This window comes from Salmo trutta, chromosome 2, assembly GCF_901001165.1.
Source record: "Salmo trutta chromosome 2, fSalTru1.1, whole genome shotgun sequence".
Classification (NCBI taxonomy): Eukaryota; Metazoa; Chordata; class Actinopteri; order Salmoniformes; family Salmonidae; genus Salmo; species Salmo trutta.
The window spans coordinates 9,266,653-9,286,385 of NC_042958.1; the positions used below are offsets into that span (position 1 = coordinate 9,266,653).

At 41.2% G+C, this 19,733-nt stretch overlaps 1 protein-coding gene across 9 annotated transcripts in view; it reads right to left on the reverse strand.

Annotated features, from left to right (window-relative positions):
* Window positions 1-4,348, reverse strand: part of LOC115150204 (lethal(3)malignant brain tumor-like protein 4) — a 133,045-nt gene extending 128,697 nt beyond the window's left edge. For 5 of the 9 annotated variants that reach the window (XR_003867071.1, XM_029693323.1, XM_029693306.1 and 2 more), the window contains exon 1: window positions 4,235-4,348. The gene's annotated coding sequence lies outside the window, so the exon portion shown is untranslated. The other 4 variants (XM_029693291.1, XM_029693275.1, XM_029693315.1 and 1 more) reach the window with 3 other exon arrangements.
* Window positions 4,349-19,733: the final 15,385 nt, after the last annotated feature.

A 19,733-nucleotide genomic window follows, 5' to 3' on the forward strand; every position in this document is an offset into this window, starting at 1 on the left:
GGACCATTCTTGAACATGGGGTGAGACATTGTTACTAATTTGTAAATAAAGCCAGTTTGTTATTTAGAATGATTTATTTCTGTTTTTAGAGGGAGAAAAACCAAGAACATACAGTCATCTCTTGGGTCTCCCAGTCAAGGCAGGCATGGGTATTGAACCAGCATCTGTAGCAACACAGTGCAGTGTCTAAGACTGTGGCACCACTCAGGCGCTGTACAATGTGACTGGTCGGGAGTGGCCTACACTACTACAGTAAGAGCAAAATAATCCTAACAAAATAAAATAACAAAAACCTTAGTATAACAACAATTTTAGTAAGTAATACTGAAGTTGTGCACAATTATCAGTTTCTATTTAGGTTTATGTCACCCATTCATTGTCAGTTAGAGACACAGTAGGACCCAAAAGCATAATCAGTGATCTGACTCCCACTTGCGCTGGTCTGGAGCAATGAAGTGGTGACGCAGGGTACCGTACTAAACCACAAATTACCTCTAAGTCCCGCAGCGTAATCGCGAAACTTTCAGGGGAGCAACCGCTGTACGCAAAGAATTACAAACCATTCAACATTGTTAAAAACAAACACAATAAAACTAAAACTATACACTTAAAACAGATGAGGTCACTGAAATGTTCTGCGAAGAGAGAAAGCCAAGCTAGTACTGCAATACTGAAGTAATTAAGTTAAAAGATGATATTCATGATAGGAACCACTGTCATACTTAAAGGGATAGATAAATTCACCCAAATGCTCATGACAAGTCTTACAATGCATTATAACTGCATCATAATGCATTTTACCTGCAGAATTTAAGAGAAATGTAACAGCATTGTAGTGAATGCTTTACAGTCAGTAGGATATTGAAAATGATGGTACAAAATGTCTCTCAACCGAACTGTAGACTATACAATGTGCAAGTCAACTGTAAAGACGAATAGTTGACTTCTGATATCAAGTGTTCATGAAAATAGATAAAACATACTCTCAGCTTCCAAATAACCCCTCATCCATCAGCAAGAAGCATTTACCATTCAGAAAGGAAAAAAAGTGTTCCCTTCACTCATATCACATGACAAGTTCACATCCAAGTCCAAGTTCAAAACCACTTCAACAGATTACAAACTGACGCTTTACAGTTCGGGACAATGATATCAGGTCTACACCAATCTCCTTACTTTGTAAGATGACATACCAGCTTCACTTGACAGCAGAAGCAAAATGTAAAAACTAAGGAATTACTTTACCAAGCCAGTGCAACATTCTCTATAATAGAGATATTGAAGGCACAGCGTAGATTAGAATCCGGTTCCACACGTTGTCAGTTAAGATATCATTTACTAACTCAACCGAGGCAATAAAAGTCACAGTTTAGCCAATTTGTTATCGTTGAATAGGTTCTTCCACTGATACAAAGTGAAGAGGCTTCTCAAGCCAAAACACTTTATTCATGTTTTATTTTTTATCTGTGTGCTACAACAGGAAGTGTTGTGTGGCAGCTATATTGCGGCGTGAAAAGCAGAAAGCATATGAACTACTTCCCGACACTGACATCAAAATAAACACCTCAACAATATAACCTTTAATCTGACTGTTTGACAATCACACGACAAGATACAAAATCAGTCACCTTCAAATGAAAATGAAGTATTGAATAGAAATAATTGAATATATAACAGCAGAAAGTCCATGTTGTTGCTGTGATGATATAGAACAGGGGTATTCAACTCCTACCCTACGAGGTCCAGAGCCTGCTGGTTTTCTGGTCTACCAGATAATTAATTACACCCACCTGATGTTCCAGGTCTAAATCAGTCCTTGATTAGAGGTGAACTGGCTTAGAGGTCCAGTTGAGTTTGAGGGCTCTATGATATATTAGACATTAGGGTCTGTTTTGTTAGAAATAGGACTAACGAGTAGTGTTTTACTAAGTAATAATAATTGAATGACCAGAGAACTAAAGTGAAAACATCTGTTTGACAAAGCAACAATACATTGTTTAAGGCAGCCCCCTGCACCTCTCTGATTCAGAGGGGTTAGGTTAAATACAGAAGACACATGTCAGTTGAAGGCATTCAGTTGTACAACTGACTAGGTATCCCCGTTTCCCTTTACAACTGACTAGGTACCCCCCTTTCCCTTTACAACTGACTAGGTATCCCCCTTTCCCTATACAACTGACTAGGTATCCCCCTTTCCCTTTACAACTGACTAGGTACCCCCCTTTCCCTTTACAACTGACTAGGTACCCCCCTTTCCCTTTACAACTGACTAGGTATCCCGTTTCCCTTTACAACTGACTAGGTATCTCCCCTTTCCCTTTACAACTGACTAGGTATCCCCCCTTTCCCTTTACAACCGACTAGGTATCCCCCCTTTCCCTTTACAACCGACTAGGTATCCCCCTTTCCCTTTACAACCGACTAGGTATCCCCCTTTCCCTTTACAACCGACTAGGTATCCCCCTTTCCCTTTACAACTGACTAGGTATCCCCCTTTCCCTTTACAACTGACTAGCTATCCCCCTTTCCCTTTACAACCGACTAGCTATCCCCCTTTCCCTTTACAACTGACTAGGTATCCCGTTTCCCTGTACAACTGACTAGGTATCCCCCTTTCCCTGTACAACTGACTAGGTATCCCGTTTCCCTTTACAACCGACTAGGTATCCCCCTTTCCCTTTACAACCGACTAGGTATCCCGTTTCCCTGTACAACTGACTAGGTATCCCCCTTTCCCTGTACAACTGACTAGGTATCCCGTTTCCCTTTACAACTGACTAGGTATCCCGTTTCCCTTTACAACTGACTAGGTATCCCGTTTCCCTTTACAACTGACTAGGTATCCCGTTTCCCTTTACAACTGACTAGGTATCCCGTTTCCCTTTACAACTGACTAGGTATCCCGTTTCCCTTTACAACTGACTAGGTATCCCGTTTCCCTTTACAACTGACTAGGTATCCCGTTTCCCTTTACAACTGACTAGGTATCCCGTTTCCCTTTACAACTGACTAGGTATCCCGTTTCCCTTTACAACTGACTAGGTATCCCCCTTTCCCTTTACAACTGACTAGGTATCCCGTTTCCCTTTACAACCGACTAGGTATCCCCCTTTCCCTTTACAACCGACTAGGTATCCCGTTTCCCTTTCCTTGTTTGTGAAAAGGGGTGTGTCTTCTGGGGGTGTGTGTGCTGCTACTTTAGTTCAGGTCTATATACTCTTATTTTGTTACTTTAATGAAGTTTGACTGTGGTAACATTTTACTGCATACCGTCATACAAACAAGCCCTTACATTCTTTACTCAACAGGTGTATTTTATTCCCATTTTTTTCTTCAAGTAAATTATGAGCGTGCATCTACTTGTATCTAATCATTGAATAGGATTAAGGTGTTGACAATTATTAGTAGGGGTGAGTGATTGTTGGAATAAAAACAACTTTAATCTCATTAAGAATCAGATGTTATTTTATATTTTACATTTTCTGGATAGTTTGTGTTACAGTGGCATTTAGAAAACAAGTTGCCATTTAGGCCTATGGTTTTATAAATAAAATATGAGAAACTTTATAGGCTACACCTGGTCAGTTCAAATAAACTGAGAATGGTTGTTGTTAAACAAAATGTCGAGGTAATCTAAATATTACAGCCAAAACCACTCTGTACGGTGCCAAGATGAAACTGAAACTCCAGCCAACTAGAAAAGAGAAAACAGTTCTGAAGTCAAGGAAATAAAAACAATGTAGCAAAGCTTCATATAAATAACTTCTTACCGTTGTTTACATGTCGCACAAGGACAGATGTAACTCATCACGTAGCTACCAAAACGCTAGCGTGCGGAGGAAACATTTCCGAGGACACAGAACATTATACTTTCACTTAGCTTCGCTGCCGTGCTACGCATTGTGTTCACACTATCTCGTATCACTTGTTTGGAAAATGTTTCAGCAATAAATTGACGAATACGTAGACATAGTTGATTTGACTTCATTTAGTGCGTCGGTAGTTGACCGAAGGGGGTATATTATATGTTCGTTTGCTTAATAGGAGAAAACATGAGAGATTAGCGCGAGAATAGCCATCTCAACACATCTGAAAACGATGGGGGAAAAACCCGACACGCCATTCCAATAGTTTCCGTCTTACATAATGCAGCTCTTCCATAATGTGTGCTTGATCATATTTTAAAAACAAAGTACAGTAACCCAGCGGTTGTATGAAATGATGAATTCCTTACCGACACGGCTGTCGTTTTGCCCCTCAGTGTTGTGACAGGAGGAATAGGGTTGTGCGCATGCTCTCGACCAGCCCTCTACTGGAAGACTCAGAACTAAATATTAGATGGCGATTGAACAGGTGTGAAACATGGTGTCGGGACAGAGGATAAGGAAAAGGTAGGCTTCAACACAAGGATTGTATAACAGTCCATACTTTCTTGTAAATATAATTGGCCAATAATAATAAAAGACTAACCTACTGTCAATAAATCAATAAAAAACGTGACAATTTAATGGGATGGAATTGAATTTCATGCAATCCTGAAATTCCTAACATTTTTGGCAGAGTGGTATACATTACACCCGAGTTAAGAATAGAATAGACAGAGTTAGAATAAACATAGCTCCACATAAATGGTGAGGAATTTCACGGAATTCCTATTACTCAGATTTTTAAATCTGGCCTCTCTTCGGCTTCCTCTTATTTCAATTCAAACTTGAACTATTGAATCTATTCCTGGACACAAAGATGGGTTCAAAAGGAAGATAGAATGGGTTCATAAGGAAGAAGATAGACTGGGTTCATAAGGAAGACGAGCGAATGGTTTCATATGAAGATATAATGGGCTCATAAGGAGATAGAATGGGTTCATAAGGAGATAGAATGGGCTCATAAGAAGATAGAATGGGTTCATAAGGAGATATAATGGGTTCATAAGGAGATATAATGGGGTTACAAGGAGATATAATGGGCTCATAAGGAGATAGAATGGGTTCATAAGGAGATATAATGGGTTCATAAGGAGATATAATGGGTTCATAAGGAGATAGAATGGGTTCATAAGGAGATATAATGGGTTCATAAGGAGATATAATGGGCTCATAAGGAGATAGAATGGGCTCATAAGGAGATAGAATGGGTTCATAAGGAGATATAATGGGTTCATAAGGAGATATAATGGGGTTACAAGGAGATATAATGGGCTCATAAGGAGATAGAATGGGTTCATAAGGAGATATAATGGGTTCATAAGGAGATATAATGGGTTCATAAGGAGATAGAATGGGTTCATAAGGAGATATAATGGGTTCATAAGGAGATATAATGGGCTCATAAGGAGATAGAATGGGCTCATAAGGAGATAGAATGGGCTCATAAGGAGATATAATGGGTTCATAAGGAGATAGAATGGGCTCATAAGGAGATAGAATGGGTTCATAAGGAGATAGAATGGGTTCATAAGGAGATATAATGGGCTCATAAGGAGATATAATGGGCTCATAAGGAGATAGAATGGGCTCATAAGGAGATAGAATGGGCTCATAAGGAGATAGAATGGGTTCATAAGGAGATAGAATGGGTTCATAAGGAGATAGAATGGGCTCATAAGGAGATAGAATGGGCTCATAAGGAGATAGAATGGGCTCATAAGGAGATAGAATGGGCTCATAAGGAGATAGAATGGGCTCATAAGGAGATAGAATGGGTTCATAAGGAGATATAATGGGCTCATAAGGAGATAGAATGGGTTCATAAGAAGGTAGAATGGGCTCATAAGGAGATATAATGGGTTCATAAGGAGATATAATGGGCTCATAAGGAGATAGAATGGGTTCATAAGAAGGTAGAATGGGCTCATTTGCACATAATGACCTGTGGCTAGACTCCTGTTGTGAACTAGATAAGTCATGTTAGTGTAAATTATATGATGCAGTTAGTGTAAATTATATTTGTATGACTCTGCTTTTTCTATCTCCATACAAACACCCCAACAACATCCCTGATGTATTTCTGCCAGGTCGCATAAGTAATTCATGATCACTCTCCTTGTTCTGTTCATAAAGCAAGGGTTACCCTGGTGACTGGCTGCAGCAATGCAGAGGCCTGAATAAAATATTATGCTACAGTTATTTTAAAGAAATAATGGAATTTGACATGTTCCTTATGTAACTCTCTATTGCAGCTTCTGGTTCTGCGCCCTTGTTGCCAATTTAAACAACGCTCGTCATCATGATCTATCATATGACTGACTGTTCCAATCAAGTCCAATTGAAGGCCCATGGAGCTGTCATTTAAAGCCTTTTCCTCTCCTTCTAGTGGGCATTGGTGTAAAGTACTTTAGTACAAATACTTTAAAGTACTACTTAAATCGGTTTTTGGGGTATCTGTACTTTACTTTACTATTTATATTTTTGACAACTTTTACTTTTACTTCACTACATTCCTAAAGAAAATAATACACTTTTTATTTCATATATTTTTCCTGACACCCAAAAGTACTGGTTGCATTTTTAATGCTTAGCAAAACAGGAAAATGGTCCAATTCACACACTAATCAAGAGAACATCCCTGGTCATCTCTACTGCCTTTGATCTGCCGCACTCACTAAACACAAATGGTTCATTTGTAACTGATGTCTGAGTGTTGAAGTGTGCCCCTGGCTATCCGTAAATAAATAAATATAATAATAACAAATTGTGGGGTCTGGTTTGCTTAATATAAGTAATTAGAAAATATTTGTACTTTTACTTTTGAATACCTAAGTATATTTAAAACCAAATATTTTAGATTTTCAGTCAAGTAGTATTTTACTGGGTGACTTTCACTTTTACTTGAGTCATTTCTATTAAGGTATCTTTACTTTTACTCAAGTATGACAATTGGGTACTTTTTCCACCACTGCTGGTAGGCTTATCAACCATAGAAATATAAGTACTAGAAGAGGGAAAATCCCTCAGACCACGACCATTGATGTTCTAGTTTTTCTATTTCTATCCTGTCGGCGAACACCTCAATGCTTATTACACCAGTGCCTCACCTTGCACCAGAGGCCCATGAATATTTCAATTTAGAGAATTCCAGAGAAAATTAGGAGTTCTCTAGTTAACACTGTTGGATAGATTTACTGCTGTCGCTCCTCTCTTGAGCTCACTTGAGGGGTGAGTACAAAGCCCAGTTAAATCCACTAAACATCAATTTTGCACCATACTTAATTCCGTGCTCCCTCTAGGATCTATGGAGAAAATCAGCCCACTCAGTGTTCGTTTTGTGGAATATAGCCAATTGCTTGGCCTTGCTTATCGAACAGATACATAGGCCTTCAAAAAGAAAGGAGGACCAAGGCACTCTCATGCTCATGTTCACATGCCATACAAATAAATGTTCACATGTTCACATGCCATACAAATAAATGTTTACATGTTCACATGCCATACAAATAAAGGCATTTTAATGAATTATATGAAGATTGCCTTGGTCCTCCTTTCTTTTTGATGACCAATTCACCCCTTTTACCAAAGAGCACCTTCTGTCTACCAAAATGTATTTTTGTGTACCTTAGTAGCGCTTCCCTTCCTCCTCTTTCTACTATATACATAGGACTAGTGGTGTTCAACCATAGACCAAACAACTACTGCCAAGCAAGAGTAGACTTAGAGATCAAGAAGTGTTCTAGCTTCTTCTCTGAGTAAAACTGATAGTTTAGGTTACACATCGATTGTAGTATCTGCACTTAGCAAAATCTATTGATCCTCTCCCTCACAGGGAATAATGAATTATGCAAGGATGTTTCCCCAAGGGTATTGACACAGCCGGACCCTGTGGAGTTCACACTGGTAATGGATAAAAGGACAAAAGACATGTCTAGGATTCCCCCCAACTTTCCCAGTTGCTTTGAATGTTCAAAATCATAGTGTAAGTAGACTTCAAAGGATGATCCAACCTTCAAAACAAGTCCTTTTTGGTGAGCCACAACTGTAAACCAACATGCCAGCTGTTTACCTTGATAGCACACTCAGTAATTTGTTGTTTCAACGTAATTTGTCAACATCATGTGACATGGAATCTACGTGCAAAATACATTGGATTTGAAAAAAAGTAATCACCATTTAAACTGTTGTTTCGAGGGTGAAATTTCCACCGCAGGATTGTGTCACCATGATAACCAATTTTCAACATCAACAAACATTTACATTACATTTACGTCATTTAGCAGACGCTCTTATCCAGAGCGACTTACAGTAGTGAATGCATACATTTCATACATTTTTTCATACATTTTTAAAAAAAAATTTTCCTCTGGGTACAAATCTGAATTTGTACCTTTGAAACAACGTCAGATCTTCAATGTAATATCCACTATAAGAAAAAAAAACTATAGGCAGGGCATTACCTCCTACTGGAGAGGTGCTCTTTCTACAGCTATCCCTTTGGTCTCTGTCAATCACCACATTTTTATCTGCAGACTCAACAGCCTTGGTTTCTCAAATGACTGCCTTGCCTGGTTCACCAACTACTTCTCAGATAGAGTTCAGTGTGTCAAATCGGAGGGCCTCTTGTCCGGACCTATGGCAGTCTCTATGGGGGTCCCACAGGGTTCAATTCTCGGGTCGACTCTTTTCTCTGTATACATCAATGATGTTGCTCTCACTGCTGGTGATTCTTTGATCCACCTCTACGCAGACGACACCATTCTGTATACCTCTGGCCCTTCGTTGGACACTGTGTTAACTAAACTCCAGATGAGCTTCAATGCCATACAACTCTCCTTCCGTGGCCTCCAACTGCTCTTAAATGCAAGTAAAACTAAATGCATGCTCTTCAACCAACCGCTGCCTGTACCTGCCCGCCCGTCTAACATCACTACTCTGGACGGTTCTAACTTAGAATATGTGGACAACTACAAATACCTAGGTGTCTGGTTAGACTGTAAACTCTCCTTCCAGACTCACATTAAGCATCTCCAATCCCAAATTAAATCTAGAATCGGCTTCCTACATCGCAACAAAGCCCCCTTCACTCATGCTGCCAAACATACACTCGTAAAACTTCCTTGACTTCGGCGATGTCATTTACAAAATAGCCTCCAACACTCTACTCAGCAAATTGGATGCAGTCTATCACAGTGCCATCCGTTTTGTCACCAAAGCCCCATATACTACCCACCACTGCGACCTGTATGCTCTCGTTGGCTGGCCCTCGCTTCATATTCGTCGCCAAACCCACTGGCTCCAGGTCATCTATAAGTCTTTGCCCGGTAAAGCCCCACCGTATCTCAGCTCACTGGTCACTATAGCAGCACCCACCCGTAGCACGTGCTCCAGCAGGTATATTTCCCTGGTCACCCCCAAAGCCAATTCCTCCTTTGGCCGCCTTTCCTTCCAGTTCTCTGCTGCCAATGACTGGAACGAATTGCAAAAATCACTGAAGCTGGAGACTCATATCTCCCTCACTAACTTTAAGCACCAGCTGTCAGAGCAGCCCATCCAACTACCTCGTCCCCATACTGTTATTTATTTATTTGCTTCTTTGCACCCCAGTATCTCTACTTGCACATTGATCTTCTGCACATCTGTCACTCCAGTGTTTAATTGCTAAATTGTAATTATTTCGCCACTATGTACTATTTATTGCCTTACCTCCCTTATCTTGCCTCATTTGCACACACTGTATATAGACTTTTTTTCTCTATTGTGTTATTGACTGTATGTTTATTTATTCCATGTGTAACTCTGTGTTGTTTGTGTCGCACTGCTTTGCTTTGTCTTGGCCAGGTCGCAGTTGTAAATGAGAACTTGTTCTCAACTGGCCTACCTGGTTAAATAAAGGTGAAATAAAAAATAAATAAAAAAACATCCAGGGCTTTTAACCAAGCACAGCGCTGCTTAGCTTTGATATTTGCCACTGACTATTATCAATGTGCTACAGTGAGAAGGATTGTTGAGAAATCTCCACTTCATAGATTCACTGTTGCTTTCAAAGTCATTCCAAAGGGTAGGTTTAACACAAGGGCTCCCAAACTTTTTCACTTAGTTCAGTTCTTTGCACCCCATCACTGTGAGGTATGGTTTGTTTTGTGACACACTTATTTCGGGGCGCTGGTTTTCCCGTAATTTAAGCCTCCCGTCTATGATATTTTTTCCTGCCTTACTAACGACACATTTTGGCTATTCCCTGCCTGTACTTTAGCCTATCGGATTTCCTGTTATCTACCTATTGCCTGATCTCCTGGACTACGTTACCAGCCTTTTCCCTGCCTGTACTGTTGCCTTTTTTGGACCCCCTGTGTATAACCTCCTGCCTGCCCCTGGACCCAGCTACCTGCCTCCTCCTGGGTATGACCTTCTGCCTGCCCCTGGACCCAGCTACCTGCCTCCTCCTGGGTATGACCTTCTGCCTGCCCCTGGACCCAGCTACCTGTCTCCTCCTGTGTATAACCTTCTGCCTGCCCCTGGACCCAGCTACCTGCCTCCTCTTGTGTATGACCTTCTGCCTGCCCCTGGACCCAGCTACCTGCCTCCTCCTGTGTATGACCTTCTGCCTGGCCCTGGACCCAGCTACCTGCCTCCTCCTGTGTATGACCTTCTGCCTGCCCCTGGACCCAGCTACCTGCCTCCTCCTGTGTATGACCTTCTGCCTGCCCCTGGACCCAGCTACCTGCCTCCTCCTGGGTATGACCTTCTGCCTGCCCCTGGACCCAGCTACCTGCCTCCTCCTGTGTATGACCTTCTGCCTGCCCCTGGACCCAGCTACCTGCCTCCTCCTGGGTATGACCTTCTGCCTGCCCCTGGACCCAGCTACCTTCCTCCTCCTGTGGTCCTTTACAATAAACACCTGCTGCGTCCTGCACTTGATACCAGCTCTCTGTCTCCCACCGTGTTCATTACACTCTCTACAGTATGTAATGACTGACATGACAAGAGGAACTGATGATGCACTACCCAATTTAGAAATAGCACCTTGTGCACTCTACTATTACAACTTTCAAGAGTCAGTTTAAAACCGGACTGAGTTCCTTTAAAAATGTCATCAACAGCTATTGTTTAAAAAAAAACAACAACTGTTGATTGATATACCGATGCGTCAATCTACTAAGTAACATAATAAAAAATACCCGTCAAAATCTGTAAAATAAAGATATCTGGTATTTTCATTCCATGTCATAGCTCTAATTTCCTTGGTAATTGAATTACCTCAAGCACAACATCCGTAAACTATAGACCAGGGCCCCTTTGTAAAAGTATCAGAGCGATGGATTGTAATGAAGGTGGAGTGTTGGGTTTTCTGTCAGTCTGTCAGTGCAAAACACACTGTTCTCTGACAAGAGATCGCAGATCGACACACTTTGGTCTGTCAAATGTGATTTTGTCTTTGTATTGTGTGACAGAGATAGATGGGGTGGGGTATGTATGTGGGTCAAGTATCGTGACCGATGCGACAAATCTCTTTTTTTTTCTTCAACTGTAATCGCTCCATAAGCTGCAGCACGATGACGCAGTATTTGAATGAATCATCACTCATGGTAATTCTGTTGCCATCACTACTGTGCTCAGTGTAGGCCACAGACATAAACACCAACCAAAACAACTGTGATAATAACAGGGACACGTATTAAAAGCACAGTACTACATACTGTAGCGTAGTGAAATCACTGCAGCAATACACGGCAGTTAATAATGATCAAAATAAATATCATGGCATCAAAAATTCTTCTCAAAGGTAGATAGGAAAATACATGTGGATATAGGACAAACAACGTACTACAATTATTGTCAAAATATTTTAAGTACTATAAAAGACATTGTCTGCATGGACGGCCCATGACAAATGTTTTCCGTAATCTTGAATAAAAGGCAAGGAAAGTAGACCACAGTATGAAAACCCCCTCTGAATTGTATGTCTGGCATCCTTACTCACAATTAAGATTAGATCACATTATTGGTCAATTGCACACAAGGTCCAACTGAAATTTGACTTACACATTTAACCCAACCCCTCTGAAAGACACACATACAGGACATACACATACATATAGAGGTTTTGGAGAGGTGCGGGGGGCTGCCACACTGGGCGCCCGGGGAGCTGTTGTTGTGGGGGGTTAAGTGCCTTACTCAAGGGCACAACGGTAGGCAATGACATCTAGGATTTGATACCAACAACCCCCTGGTTGCCAGCTCACTTCCCAACATATTTTTCCTACAAACCTCCCGAGCTTTCTGCTACAAAGCTCACCTTCCTTGCCCTTTGGAGCTTATTGAGGTCAACTATTGCCAAACAGAAAAGCCAACAATGGACCAGTAAAGGAAGAGTGACAATATACATTTGACCTTTTGCACATGCCTCGAGCCTGCCTGTGTCTGTGGACTTTAAAACTACAGCGAAATATGAGCCCTTGTAATCTTGTAAACTATTTGGGTCAAATGATAGGAAAAGGCTATACGGACACTCCTGAACTGCAAACCGATACTTCATTTCAGAGTTGGTGAAAATTAGGTTAGGGTTAAGGGTTTGGTTAAGGTAAGGGTCAGTTTGCAGTTTTGGTTAGGCATTTTGCAGGTCAGCAGTGTCGTTATAACCTCTCCCCAACTAGGGCTCCCATGTGGCGCAGCAGTGTAAGGCACTGCATCTCAGTGCAGTCCCTGGTTCGATTCCAGGCTGTATCACATCCGGCTGTGATTGGGAGTCCCATAGGGCGGCGCATAATTGGCCCATCGTCATCCGGGTTTGGCCGGTGTAGGCCATCATTGTAAATCAAAAAATAATACCAAGGTGGGCCAAAACCTGTCAAGAAGTTGGCACTGCTGTAACCTCTTTTGACTACTAGTTGGTGCCAAGGCCCCAGGGTTGCGGTCTGGAAGCACCTTTTCGACTGTGCCCAGTGGACAGCTTCGGTATTGCAGTTTGACTGAAATCTGTCCCAGAAAGAACATCATTGAATTATTCAAATAATTGTTGCTGAGGCTGATTATTTTTCCATCACTCACAGCCGAAGATATTAACATTTTATATTCATGCTCTAACGTCATGACAGGAAGTGCTGGTTGGTTTATTTAGCTGTCCACGTGCTGGCAGAGTTCCCAGCAGCATGTTCGCACGATACCGCTGTCTGTCCTGTGCACACTGAATGCTAGCAAGCAGGTGTAGTAATCCTAGTAAAACCGTATATACAGTAGAAAGATGGCAGCTACCACGAAACGTATGCACATTTGAGTAGATTAGCCCTGAAAACAACGGGCATCCATCTTGGACACTGTCTCCAGTTCATATATACCTCAATGGTTGGTGTTCCAATAATGCTTCTAGCAGAATAATGCTGCTGCATGTCTCTGCTCTGGTTGTTAGCTTGATCAGAGGGGAGAAAGTTATTGGCTGTGCTTACAATAAGCCAACACAAGGTTGAGGAAGGCAAGCCAATGACACCACAGGAAGTAGAATCTGATTTTTACGTCTCTGTGTCCAGTATGAAGTAGGTAGTTTCCTTCATACTGGACACAGACATAAAAATGGTATGCTTGAGTTTATCTGACACTGTGGAAGTAGATAAAGGGCCTCATTGCCAAAATCCCAAAGTATCCCGGTCAGTAATGAATTCAAATGGTATCTAGAAACTGAAACACAATGTAGAATCAGATTATAAGACAGAGTTCCACGGCAACATGCTTATTCACAAACAATCTGAAACAACACAGTCAAATCATGTATACTGTATATCCTTCAAACTCAACTCTGGACCTCGAAGCCAGTTCCACTGCATTTTTTCATTGTCCCCCTCTAATCAGGGACTGATTTAGACCAGGGACACCAGATGTGTGCAATTAATTTATTAGGTAGAACAGAAAACCAGCAGGCTCTGGACCTCGTAGGGTAAGAGTTGAGTACCCCTGCTGTATATGATAAACAATCAAGCATAGGCAACAATATAAGGTGTCTGAAAACCCATATATCACAAACCTAATTACTACAAAACCTATTTTACCATGACAAAATGTTGGACCTCCAATGTTGGACAACCAAGTGTCAGACAGCCTACTAAGGATGATTAATAACCAGGAGATGGCAGTATCTACACAGGTAACATTCACCATGATACTGGTCTGCATCTATTCAAATATAGCCCTGTTACAGGCAGCATTATTCATCATTTATGAACTTTTAATTGCATGTGTTTGTGTAATTCCATTCTAGACATTAAAAGGACCCTTTCCTCCCAATGTCGCACCACCAGCCTCCACTAGTTTGGCTGGCCAATCAGAGACGAAGGGTGATCAACCAAGCAAACACCAAACGTGAAGACCCAGGCACATTAAACCAAGCAATAATTCCATGAAAAAACAATCCATCAAATTATGAGGTACAACTATAAATCCGTTTGAATGTTGACAGAAAGATACAATACAGAAAACAATACATTGTTTGCTGTCCATATGACAGTGGGAATGCTTGCCCCAAACACTGTTGTTCCTCAAACACAAAAAACAAGTGCCCAAGAAACATATTAATTCAGTCTGAAACGTTATATTGGACTGACAACCAAATATTACCTTGCCGCTAAGATTTAGTGATACAGCAAAAACAGCCTAGCCTATGAGCATGTTAATGATCCATGAGTGGTTCTGATGCCTTTATCACCATGCTGTTGCTTTGGGACAATAATTACCTTTCATTTTCAAGACCATAAAATTAGATCAGACGAGGGATGCATCACAAATGGCACCCTATTCACTTTATAGGGCAAAGTAGTGCACTATATAGGGAATAAGGTGCCATTGGGAACGCACATAGCTATGCTGTTGTGCCTCTGCCTATGCTGCCATAGGTTTAATTTCCTCTGACTGACACGGTCCATTAACAATTTTCAATGCCGCTTTTATGACCCGTCATGAAACTGGTTTCAACTGTCAGATAAAACAACTGCATTGGAAGGTGTAATTTACAGTAAGAAGTTGTTTGAAAATAAATAGTGGGAGAGAGAGGACTATCTTTGAAAGTGTACAAATCTTGTAAAGTGTTATTTATATGACTTTCAGGTCATTTACACCTAGGCCTATACTTCACAGATCATTTTTTTTCTACTAACCCTAAAATACAAAAAAATACTGTAAATTGCTTCTTCTGTCAGTGTTCACCTATAATATATTATTTCCCTGTCAACCATCACCTATAGTGCCATAGAACACCTAGTACACTCTACACCACCAAAGCTTAGTACAATGTATAGATGTCATTAGACCAGATTTTACAGTAGGTCCATTCCTTGTATAAGGCACGTGTGTGGGTTAATCATGTCACATGAACTGGATTTGAACCTTTTATTTAAAGCTTATTTTATCAAACTGTCTCCATCCTCAGATAATTGTTTTTATTTTTGGTCTTATTCTCATTTCTATAAAGTTTTTAAAAAAAGGTTAAAATCCAGGTCATGTGACATGATTAACCAAAACACAGGACCCTACGAGTCATACATGCATATCCTAGGGTTTAACCTTACTCCTTTAATTGCCAGTAAATACTGTATGTGTCATAGACCTAAATAAGGAAATACTATATTCCCACAACACCTCACCAAAAGCAACTACATTTATTTAGAGATTAGATTGAAATACTGTACCAGTCAAACGTTTGGACACAGCTACTCATTCAAGGGTTATTCTTTATTTTTTACTTTTTTCTACATTGTAGAATAATAGTGAAGACATCATGTAGCCACCCTTTGCCTTGATGACAGCTTTGCACACTCTTAGCATTCTCTCAACCAGCTTCACCTGGAATACCTTTCCAACAGTCTTGTAGGAGTTCCCACATATGCTGAGCACTTGTTGGCTGCTTTTCCTTCACTCTGCGGTCCAACTCATTTCAAACCATCTCAATTGGGTTGACGTCGGTTGATTGTGGAGGCCAGGTCATCTGATGCAGCACTCCATCACTCTCCTTCTTGGTCAAATAGCCCTTACACAGCCTGGAGGTGTGTTGGGTCATTGTCCTGTTTAAAAACAAATGATAGTCCCACTAAGCGCAAACCAGATGGGATGGTATATCGCTGCAGACTTGCCTAGTTAAATAAAGGTTAAATAAATAAATACACGGAATGCTGTGGTAGCCATGCTGGTTAAGTGTGCCTTGAATTCTAAATAAATCACTGACCGTCTCACCAGCAAAGCACCATCACATCTCCTCCATGCTTCACAGTGAGAAACACACATGCGGAGATCATCTGTTCACCTACTCTGCGTCTCACAAAGACACGGCAGTTGGAACCAAAAATCTCAAATTTGGACTCATCAGACAAAAGGACAGATTTCCACCAGTCTAATGCCCATTTCTTGTGTTTCTTGGCCCAAGCAAGTCTTCTTATTATTGGTGTCCTCTAGTAGTGGTTTCTTTGCAGCAATTCGACCATGAATGCCTAATTCACACAGTCTCCTGAACAGTTGATGTCCGTTAGTTGAACTTCGTGAAGCATTTATTTGGGCTGCAATTTCTGAGGCTGGTAACTCTAATGAACTTATCCTCTGCAGCAGAGGTAACTCTGGGTCTTCCATTCCTGTGGTGGTCCTCATGAGAGCCAGTTTCATCATAACGCTTGATGGTTTTTACAATTGCACTTGAATAAACTTTCAAAGTTCCTGAAATGTTCCAGATTGACTGACCTTCATGTCTTAAAGTAATGATGGACTGTCGTTTCTCTTTGCTTATTTGAACTGTTCTTTCCATAATATGGACTTGGTCTTTTACCAAATAGGGCTGTATACCACCCCTACCTTGTCACAACACAACTGATTGGTTCAAATGCATTAAGAAAGAAAGAAATTCCACAAATTAACTTTTAACAAGGCACACCTGTTAATTGAAATGCATTCCAGGTGACTACCTCATGAAGCTGGTTGAGAGAATGCCAAGGCTGTGCAAAGCTGTCATCAAGGCAAAGGGTGGCAACTTTGAAGATTCTCAAGTATAAAATATATTTTGATTTGTTTAACACTTTTCTGGTTACTACATGGTTCCATATGTGTTATTTCATAGTTTTGATATCTTCACTATTATTCTACAATGTAGAAAATAGTAAAACACTCTTGAATGAGTAGGTCTGTCCAAGCTTTTGACTGGTACTGGATATAAACGGAAGGTTGCAAGATGATATGAGCTGCTCTCTTTGTAGTTTTACAGGACAAAAACATTGTGAATGTAATTTTAGGTCAGCACTCCTTTCAAACCCTTTTCACTGATATCAGTCTAATTAAAAGCTTGATCAGATATCTGCCTGTGTTAAATTACTAATGTGTTCTACAGAGGTGAACTAGGGGATAGACATGATAACAGCACTCAACTTATCTATTGAACAATTAAATAAATGAACATTAAAATAAACTTAATGACTATCACGCTCATAACTCCACAATACTTTCAATATGCTGCTTTCAAATGAAACAAAATACCCTGCTCTTGTTTAAGCTTTTAGAATGAATTTGTTTGTCTTCCTTGTCTTCCCGAGTCTTCAATCGTTCAAGAAGCAAGCAGATCTGTGGAAAGGAGAGACGTTTTTCCAGTAAACAAAGTAAAGGTCCTCCCTGTGCTGGTTGGACTGTGGAGAGTATCCTTGTCTCTCTACAGAGGATGTATTGCTACACACTTTCCATGCCAAAAACAACTCTGTGTACCAAACGGTCCTCGCCAGGAGGACTCTTGCTACAGTAAGTGTGTGTGGTGTGTGTGCGTGAGTGGGGGGAGGGAGAGAGCGACCTTGAAAATGTCACAACAACAAAATAACACATCTTCCTACAGTATTTTAATTAGAAGAACATTTCACTGTAGACCTGTGAAATCCTCCGCTTCTTCAGTGTAATTCTAACCATCCTGGAATGTAAAATAAGTGTCATTGAGCACAACAGACGACACCACTCTATCATGATAACAGAGCTGCTCCTTTTCCAAGGCGTTACGAGGGCACTTGGTACCACAGTGCGCTTCACAGTAAAAAAGGTGGAAATGACATGCATTCCCCCTCTGAACCCTTTATTCTACACCCCCACATCAGGGATGTGTTCAGTAAGTCACACCGCGTCAAAATATGTTGCAAGAGAATTAAAAAAAAAAAATCTTATTGGTCAGGTTCAGGTAGTACCTCCCCTTGTCAAATCGTTTCCCCCCGACTGAACAAGACCCTGATTCAGCCCACACACAATAACAGGGGCATCGCCAATACACCCCCTTGTAGCCTGTGGGACAGTAACACCTCCACCCTAATATTACTGTATAGCCGTAATTATACCTGTGAGGATAATATGTGTCAGGTGGATTGACAGTAATGGTACAGTAACAGGACTGCCTTCAGAAACTCTCCAGGAAACGACTGTTTTCATTGCAAATAATTCTCACTTATCTGAGAGAAAGAATGAAAAAAGAACACTGGTAAAAAACCAGCCATTTTGAGTAATTTGAAAAATTTGCTATAGAGATACTGTATATGACAAATTTGAGACATACGTGCTTATAACAAGTAGTGAAGTGTTACAGAATCGTCATAAAGAACCGACTTTGAGAGATGTTGTTCAGACAGGTCAAGACTTGACATGTCAACACCAAGCCAACTCAGCTAACACATTTTGTTTGTCAGTTCTTCAATTAGACAGATCAAGCACCGTTGTTTTTATGACCTAAGATATTCATATGCAATGAGTGTCTCTGGTCATGATAGGTTCAATGGTCGGGATGCTTAGGCAAGACGGTATGTTCGTTAGACAAGAAACAGAAGTCTATTCGACAAATACATACATTTTACTTGGTAATGTGACTCATCACTTATACAACTTCTAGAAACTGAGATAAAAGTTTGCATATATACACTGCTCAAAAAAATAAAGGGAACACTTAAACAACACAATGTAACTCCAAGTCAATCACACTTCTGTGAAATCAAACTGTCCACTTAGGAAGCAACACTGATTGACAATAAATTTCACATGCTGTTGTGCAAATGGAATAGACAACAGGTGGAAATTATAGGCAATAAGCAAGACACCCCCAATAAAGGAGTGGTTCTGCAGGTGGTACCACAGACCACTTCTCAGTTCCTATGCTTCCTGGTTGATGTTTTGGTCACTTTTGAATGCTGGTGGTGCTTTCACTCTAGTGGTAGCATGAGACGGAGTCTACAACCCACACAAGTGGCTCAGGTAGTGCAGCTCATCCAGGATGGCACATCAATGCGAGCTGTGGCAAGAAGGTTTGCTGTGTCTGTCAGCGTAGTGTCCAGAGCATGGAGGCGCTACCAGGTGACAGGCCAGTACATCAGGAGACGTGGAGGAGGCCGTAGGAGGGCAACAACCCAGCAGCAGGACCTCTACCTCCGCCTCTGTGCAAGGAGGAGCAGGAGAAGCACTGCCAGAGCCCTGCAAAATGACCTCCAGCAGGCCACAAATGTGCATGTGTCTGCTCAAACGGTCAGAAACAGACTCCATGAGGGTGGTATGAGGGCCCGACGTCCATAGTTGGGGGTTGTGCTTACAGCCCAACACCGTGCAGGACGTTTGGCATTTGCCAGAGAACACCAAGCTTGGCAAATTCGCCACTGGCGCCCTGTGCTCTTCACAGATGAAAGCAGGTTCACACTGAGCACGTGACTGACGTGACAGAGTCTGGAGACGCCGTGGAGAACGTTCTGCTGCCTGCAACATCCTCCAGCATGACCGGTTTGGCGGTGGGTCAGTCATGGTGTGGGGTGGCATTTCTTTGGGGGGCCGCAC